Source organism: Podarcis raffonei, chromosome 4, assembly GCF_027172205.1.
Source record: "Podarcis raffonei isolate rPodRaf1 chromosome 4, rPodRaf1.pri, whole genome shotgun sequence".
Taxonomy (NCBI): Eukaryota; Metazoa; Chordata; class Lepidosauria; order Squamata; family Lacertidae; genus Podarcis; species Podarcis raffonei.
Window position 1 is genome coordinate 95,493,251 of NC_070605.1, and position 8,447 is coordinate 95,501,697.

The 8,447-nt window shown below is 43.7% G+C and overlaps 1 non-coding gene across 1 annotated transcript; it reads right to left on the bottom strand.

The window, feature by feature from the left end:
• Positions 1 to 3,049: 3,049 nt before the first annotated feature.
• TRNAF-GAA (transfer RNA phenylalanine (anticodon GAA)) lies at positions 3,050 to 3,122 on the bottom strand. Its single transcript has one exon. It is a non-coding gene; the product is annotated as a tRNA-Phe (tRNA).
• Positions 3,123 to 8,447: the final 5,325 nt, after the last annotated feature.

Below are 8,447 nucleotides of genomic sequence, written 5' to 3' on the forward strand. Positions count from 1 at the left end.
ACCAAAAACCCTTTCGTCTTCCGAGTTTTCCGTCTTGCGAGGCATTCGCCTTGCGAGGTAACACTGTATGCAGGTGACTACTGCATGGATCACCATGGCTAGGTTGGAAAGGGACAGGTACGGTACCGATTGCCTAACCTGACATAGATTCAAAAATTCCAGTTTGGCTACATTTGTGACCAATGCCTCCATAGAGACAGAAGCATCCAGGACCACACCGGGACTCCTGATGGCAGCTACAGGTGACTATTGTGCCCCATGGAGAGCTGGGAGCTGGCAAACAGAACTGAAATTATTCTGGCCCAGCCATTGGACGCCCATCTTTAAAGGATAGAGATTCAGCCGACTACGTTTCCTCCATCCCAGCACACCCACCTAAAAAATGGCCAACATATCCAGGGTAGCATCTGGCCAGGGCCATGAAGCAGTAGATCCATGATGTTTGTGGTCAGATCTGTGGTTATGTACAAGATATGTGAATAAAGGGTGAATTTGGGGTTCCCCAATGCAAAAAGTGTGATGATCCATGAGGATCCGTGCTTCAAAACCATGTTTTTGAGCCATGGAGTGGCCAGGAAGCCATGGATCCGTGATTTTTGTGGTGCAGGCTGTGCCCCTGGCCATGATGTGTGATCTGATGGTGACTTTGGGCTGATCTAGTGCAAAAATAATGAGGATCCATGAGGATCCATGCTTCAAAACCACGTTTTAAGGCCATGCCGTTGCCAGATGACCGTGGATCTGCGTTTTCTGTGGTGCAGGCTGTGCCCCTGGACATGATGTGTGACATGACAGTGAGTTTAGGGTAGCTCAATGCAAAAAGCGTGAGGATCCATGAGGATCCGTGCTTCAAAACCACGTTTTCGGGCCATGGATTTACCAGGAAGTCGTGGGTCCATGATTTTTGTGGTGCAGACTGTGCTCCTGGCTATGATGTGTGATTTGACAGTGTGTTTGGGGTGGCCCAATGCAAAAAGCATGAAGATCCATGAGGATCCGTGGTCCGGAACCACGTTTTTGGGCCACGGTATGGCCAGGAAGCCGTGGATCCGTGATTTTTGTGGTGGATGCTGTGTCCCTGGCCATGATATTTGATCTGATGGTGACTTTGGGCTGGTCTTGTGCAAAAATCATGAGGATCCATGAGGATCCATGCTTCAAAACCACGTTTTTGGGCCACGGTATGGCCAGGAAGCCATGGATCCGTGATTTTTGTGGTGGATGCTGTGCCCCTGGCCATGATGTTTGATCTGATGGTGACTTTGGGCTGGTCTTGTGCAAAAATCATGAGGATCCATGAGGATCCATGCTTCGGTACCACGTTTTTGAGCCACGGTATGGCCCAGCAGGCGTGGATCCGAGTTTTTTTGTGGTGTAGGCTGTGCCCCTGGCTATGATATGTGATTTGACAGTGGGTTTGGGTTGGCCCAATGCAAAAAGCGTGAGGATCCATGAGGATCCGTGCTTGAAAACCACGTTTTTGGCCATGGAGTGGCCAGGAAGCCGTGGATCCGAGTTTTTTGTGGTGCAGGCTGTGCCCCTGGGAATGATGTGTGATTTGACGGTGAGTTTGGGGTAGCCCAATGCAAAAAGCGTGAGGATCCATGAGGATCCGTGCTTGAAAACCACGTTTTTGGGCCATGGAGAGGCCAGGAAGCCGTGGATCCGAGTTTTTTGTGGTGTAAGCTGTGCCCCTGGCCATGATGTGTAATTTGACAGTGAGTTTGGGTTGGCCCAATGCAAAAAGCGTGAGGATCCATGAGGATCCGTGCTTGAAAACCACGTTTTTGGGCCATGGAGTGGCCAGGAAGCCGTGGATCCGTGATTTTTGTGGTGCAGGCTGTGCCCCTGGCCATGATATGTGATTTGACAGTGAGTTTGGGTTGGCCCAATGCAAAAAGCGTGAGGATCCATGAGGATCTGTGCTTGAAAACCACGTTTTTGGGCCATGGAGTGGCCAGGAAGCCATGGATCCGTGATTTTTGTGGTGCAGGCTGTGCCCCTGGGAATGATGTGTGATTTGACGGTGAGTTTGGGGTAGCCCAATGCAAAAAGCGTGAGGATCCATGAGGATCCGTGCTTGAAAACCACGTTTTTGGGCCATGGAGAGGCCAGGAAGCCGTGGATCTGAGTTTTTTGTGGTGTAAGCTGTGCCCCTGGCCATGATGTGTGATTTGACAGTGAGTTTGGGTTGGCCCAATGCAAAAAGCGTGTGGATCCATGAAGATCCGTGCTTCAAAACCACGTTTTTGGGCCATGGTTTCGCCAGGAAGCCGTGGATCCGTGATTTTTGTGGTGGATGCTGTGCCCATGGCCATGATCTTTGATCTGATGGTGAGTTTGGGCTGATCTAGTGGGAAAATCATGAGGATCCATGAGGATCCGTGTTTTTTAACCATGTTTTTGCGCCCCTGCGCCCCCCCCCCGAAACAGTGGATGCGTGATTTTTTTGATGCTTTCTACAGAGTAAGACATGGTCTACAGTATCATGGTGGTTTTACTTAATTTGAATGAAAAAATCATATGAATTCACGAGGATCCGTGTAGATCCGCCTTTTACGTTTTTCCATCATGAACTTAGGGGACCCCTCAGTCCTTTGGGGAGTTGGGCAACAAAAGCCAACCACCCCTATTTTTCTATATAAACTGCATAAAAATTGCCAGCCAGCCCCCAATTGAATCCAGTTTGACATTTTCTACAGAAAACCCAGCAAGTTTGTATGTGTGTGTGTGTGTATTTTGGGGCGGGGGGGGGCTTGTTTTAATTTTGTCAACCCATTTGTGATATCTAAACGACCTGTTTGCAACATTAAGCCTCTGTCTGGAGTTAAACCCTCTTAATTCTGGATTTTCAGACAGCAAACAGAGTTCTGGCAGCGTTTGCTGTTTCAGAGCAAAAAAAAGAAACAGCTCAGCTTCCGTCTGTGTGCGATCCTGCAGAGCAGCTATCGAGCTTCAGCGATTAACCTCTCCAGAAAAGCAGATTTTTACAGGAAGTAGTTAAAGGAGAGGAGGAAAAAAATATCTCCCTTTCTAAGGAAACACCGCCTGCCGAAACCCGGGATCGAACCAGGGACCTTTAGATCTTCAGTCTAACGCTCTCCCAACTGAGCTATTTCGGCAGCTGCTCTGCCGCTTTCGAGGAAGGACTGGCAAAAGGACTCTCCCGCTTGATTAATTCCGTGCTTTTATTTGAAAATACATATATATATCTTGGGCAGCTTCTCAACGATGGTTGAATTAGTTGCAGGTTCCATTTCATGGCAGTGGCTGTGAGCAGAGCCTCTGCTTAAAGGAGGAAAAAAAACTATTTAAATAATAATAACCACCTGGAAAGGTTCCCCCCGACAAGGCTGGCGATTTCTTTAGGACTTATTTTCACACACGTTCTGAAAAACGTGCCAGCCTGTGATTTCCTCCTTTCCATATATATAAATTTAAATATATTTATATTTAAGTTTATGGATAGATATAGACATAGATATAAATTTACATTTTAGTATCGGCATGGGCTTTGCAGAGAGCACCACGTGAGCTAAAAGTTTTCCTGGGAGTTTTATTTTTTCTATTTTTCTATATTTTTATATATTATTTTTAATTATATATATATATATATATATATATATATATATATATATATATATCCCAGGAAAACTTTTAGCTCACATGGTGCTCTCTGCAAAGCCCATGCCGATTTAATTTAATTTTTTATATTTATATATAAAATATATAAAAAATATATTTTTTATATTTTTATATTTTTATATATATTTATATATATATATATATACACACACACACATACACACACACACACTTAAATATAAATATAAAAAATTAAATTTTTATATATGAAAAGGAGGAAATCGCGAGATGGGCAGCCTCTGTCGCCTTTCCTCCAGCGATAACAGCACTATTAAAGATGCCCATGTGGCAACTCTGCCAATGTTTGCTTTTCAAGTTAAGGCCCATTGACTTCAACGGGAGTTACTTCCAAGTTATGGCAGCGAAAGCAGCTGCCGGCAAGTTTTGCCACGTGGGGTTTTAAAGGCACCATGCAAAGTTTTGCCTTATTATTATTATTATTATTATTATTATTATTATTATTATTATTAACACACTACCAAAACTGCATTTCTATATATTGGCCCCTGAGTGGTTTACCATTGTATTAAACATACAATCAGGAAAAAAATATATAGTATGAATTAGCTGCACACATGCAAATAGAAGATAAAACAGGCAGCAGCTGAGAATGCTGGCCACTTTAAGATAATCTGGAGATTCTTAACAGTGAATATAAGTTTTGATGGATGTAATAATGGGATACTGAATGGTATAGTTTCTGTAAAATAATGCAGGCGAAGTAAAATGATCCATGGAAAGAGAAGAAGGGAAGTCACTGATATTTTAAGGATGTAAAAATGAGTAAATTGTAAAACAGAAAATTTAATAAAAATTATATATAAAAAAGAAGATAAAACAAACAAAAATGCCCCCAGCAGCATAAATCAACATGAAATAGCATAAAAACACAAAGGGTTGAGGAATATAAAAAGTACTAAAAATATGCAAATGTTGTGCAAAGGCCTGGAAGAATAAAAAGTGTTTTACCTGGTGGTAGGTTACGATGCAAGTATATTTGAGGGCATTGCCGTGGGTTGCTATTAACCCCAAAGGTCCCCTCTGTAGTAACCCACTCACCTCACTTCACTGGGTGAGGGAACATGAGGACATCACCAGCTCTTAGGGGCCAAGCTTGAGCGGTATTTGTGGGAGAAGGCAGTCCTTTGAGATAACCTGGTGCAAAATTATTTGGTGCTCTGAAGGTTAATGTCAGCACTTTGAATTGGACACAGAAATGGAACGGAAGACCTCGCAGACGACAAAAATGTGTGCTGGCGTCCTCTGCAGCAGCTGACGGTCCTGGGTTGCTTTCAAAGGATGGCACGTTGCACTCATCAAAACACATTGACTGGGGGAGGGCATTTAAGGCAAGTAGTGCTTTCAAGTAGTAGCCATCAAAGTTTTCTGCGTGGTTGTTTTTTAAATGACCATAATTAATAAATTATTCCATACAACTAACATAGTGAGGAAACATGCCTTCGAGGGATTCAGCTGATTTAGTCTTTAATGGTTTAGCATTAAAAAAAGTGGGACAAACAAGTTCACCGCATGTACTTTGTTAAAGGAAAATATAATGAAAATGATGTATAGATGGTATTTGACTCCTGTAAAATTAGCAAAGATATATCATAATTGTGACAATATATGTTGGAAATGTAAAGAAAAGGAAGGAACCTTTTATCATATGTGGTGGACCTGTCCCAAGGTGAAAGACTTCTGGGAAAAGATTTATAATGAATTGGAAAAAATGTTGAAATATACATTTATAAAGAAACCAGAGGCCTTTTTTCTTGGAATAACAGGTTTGGAATTGCCCAAGAAAGATGTTGAATTATTTTTGTATGCCACAACTGCTGCTCGTATTTTGTTAGCTAAAAAGTGGAAAACCCAAGAATTACCAACAATAGAAGAATGGCAGATGAAGATGATGGAATTTTCGGAGCTAGCCGACCTAACCAGAAGAGTCCGCGACCAGAAGGAGGAGGAGTATCAGGAAGAGTGGAATAAATTTAATGATTATGTAGTTACATTTGTTAAGTTAAATTAACTGAAAATAGCTTGCAAATACTTAATGGGCTTAGGATTTTATTTATGTTAAGTGATGAATTAATATGTTTAATTCCATAAGGTGAAGATCTAAGAATGTTAATATTTAAGTTAAATTTCATAAAAATCGGGATTTGGAAAACCGTTAAAAGGACATGCAATGAAATTCAACCAAGGGGATGCAAGGAAGTCACTTAACAAAGTTAATAACTGTAATTTTCAATAAGGTTATGATTTATGTTTGTTTGTCTTGTGTGTTTGTTTATAATATTGTGAAAACTAATAAAATTTTTGAAAGAAAGAAAAAAGTGGGAAAAAGGAAAACTATTCCATTTTCGCATCTTTCATTTCAGGAGCTAAACAGAGTTAGGGGTTTATAAGCCTTTAGCTCGATTCCTGTGTTATACAGTGGTGCCTCGCAAGACGAAATTAATTCGTTCCGCAAGTTTTTTCTTCTTGCGAGATTTTCGTCTTGCGAAGCACGGTTTCCCATAGGAATGCACTGAAAATCAATCAATGCGTTCCTATGGAAACCGCCTTCAGACCAGGTCCAGGGACAGTCTGTCCCCCGACCTCTTCTGAAGGCTGAGGGGGGGACAAGGGCTTTTCTTCCCACCGCCAGCCTTCAGAAGGCTGTTCTGAAGGCTGGCGGTGGGAAGAAAAGCCCTTCTCCCCACCTCCCACCCCGCAAGCTCCGGGGACAGGAGGGCTTTCCTCCCGATGGCCAGCATTTTAAAAGCGGTCCGGGATAGCGGGAAAGCGCAGCGCGCTTCCCTGCTATCCCGGACCGCTTTTAAAATGCTGGCGGTGGGGAGCAAAGCCTTTCGGCCCCCGCCGGCCTTCCTGGACCTCTTCTGAAGGCCGGAGGGGGGCGAAAGGCTTTGCTCCCCACCGCCAGCATTTAAAAGAGGTCCCCGGAGATTTCCCTATGGCTTTTTTCTTGCGAAGCAAGCCCATAGGGAAATTCGTCTTGCAGAACGACTCAAAAACGGAAAACTCTTTCGTCTTGCGAGTTTTTGTTTTGCGAGGCGTTCGTCTTGCGAGGCACCACTGTAATAGTATTGAATGTGTAGCCTATGCCATTTCAATTATAGTTTGTCCTTTTTCGCATTTTACTTTTTTTACACAATAAGGACATGTATGCATTCCTCTTCGGTATACATTTTCCATTGCAATTTCACTAGATTTTCAAGGCTATGACGAGCTTGGGCAAGCCATTTACTCAGGTAAGCATTCCACACAGCCGCCATCTTGTTTGAATTCTCTTTATCACATGCGGTATTTGAATGCTGGTGAATTCTGAGCCCTACAGAGCTGCTGCTGGCATGCCAACACGGCAGGCATATGGGCCAGCACAAGCGATAAGACCATTTAAATGACATGACAGCCATAGTTTGGTGGTACAGCGCATGCTTTGCCCGCAAAAGGCCTCCACTTCCATCCCTGGATGTCCCCAGGCAGGGCTGGGAAAGACTTTGGCCTGAAACCTTGGACAGCCATTTCTTAAGTCAGTGTCAACAATAGATGAATCAATGGTCCAAGTTGGCCTAAGGCAAGCTCCCTCTGTCATATAGGCAAATGCTTCACCAGTGGCCAGCATGACATGAAATTTGGCCTCAGAATACCTTGGCCATAGTTTCCTCATACTGAAAGCTTTGGGAAGAGAGCAATGGTAAATTCACATGACCCTTTTGGCACAACAGAATGTGGTTAGTGTTTTAGACTTGGATTCGATGTTCAAGGGGTTTGGCAGAGCGCCTTTATAGTACTGCAGTTTGTGATGAAGAATACTAGACACTGGTTCAGTATCTCTATCAACATAAAGCAATGTACAGTGGTACCTCAGGTGAAGAACTTAATTCATTCTGGAGGTCTGCTCTTAACCTGAAGCACCACTTTAGCTAATGGGGCCTCCCGCTGCCGCCGGGCGATTTCTGTTCTCATCCTGAAGCAAAGTTCTTAACCCGAGGTAATATTTCTGGGTTAGTGGAGTCTGTAACCTGAAGCATATGTAACCTGAACCGTATGTAACCTGAGGTACCACTGTCCAGGCTAATTGGGTTTGATATTTTCAGTGCCTTTAGATAGAATGTGCCAAGTGGCATCAACAGTACAGTGGACGCTTGGGTTGCGAACGTGATCCATGCGGGAGGCACGTTCGCAACCCGCAGCGTTCTCAACCCGCAGCGCCACATCTGAACATGTGCGGGTCACAATTCAGTACTTCTGTGCATGCACGAGCGCCGAAACCCGGAAGTAACCCGTTCAGATACTTCTAGGTTCGGCGCAACCTGAAGCGTCTGTAACCCGAGGTGTGACTAAGTGAAAGGAGAGACTATGGGATACATGTCAGCCTAAAGATCTACGTTGTCTCCCATTATGTTTCCAAGCACAATTCAAAGTGTTGGTGCTGACCTCAAAAGCCCTAAATGGTTTTGGCCCTGTATACCTGAAGAAGCGTCTCCATCCCCATCATTTAGCCCAGACACTGAGGTCCAGCTCCGAGGGCCTTCTGGTGGTTCCCTCACTGCATGGTTACAGGGAACCAGACAGAGTGTCATCTTGACAATGGTGACTTCCCCGTGGAACACCCTCCCGTCAGATGTCAAGGACATAAACAACTATCTGAAGGCTATAGGGAAGTTTTTTATGTTTGCCGTTTTATTGTGTTTGGTGTTCTAATTTGCTGGAAGCTGCCCAGAGTGGTTGGGGCAACCCAGTCAGATGGGCGGCATATAAAGAATAAATTATCATTGTTGTTCTTATCATTATTA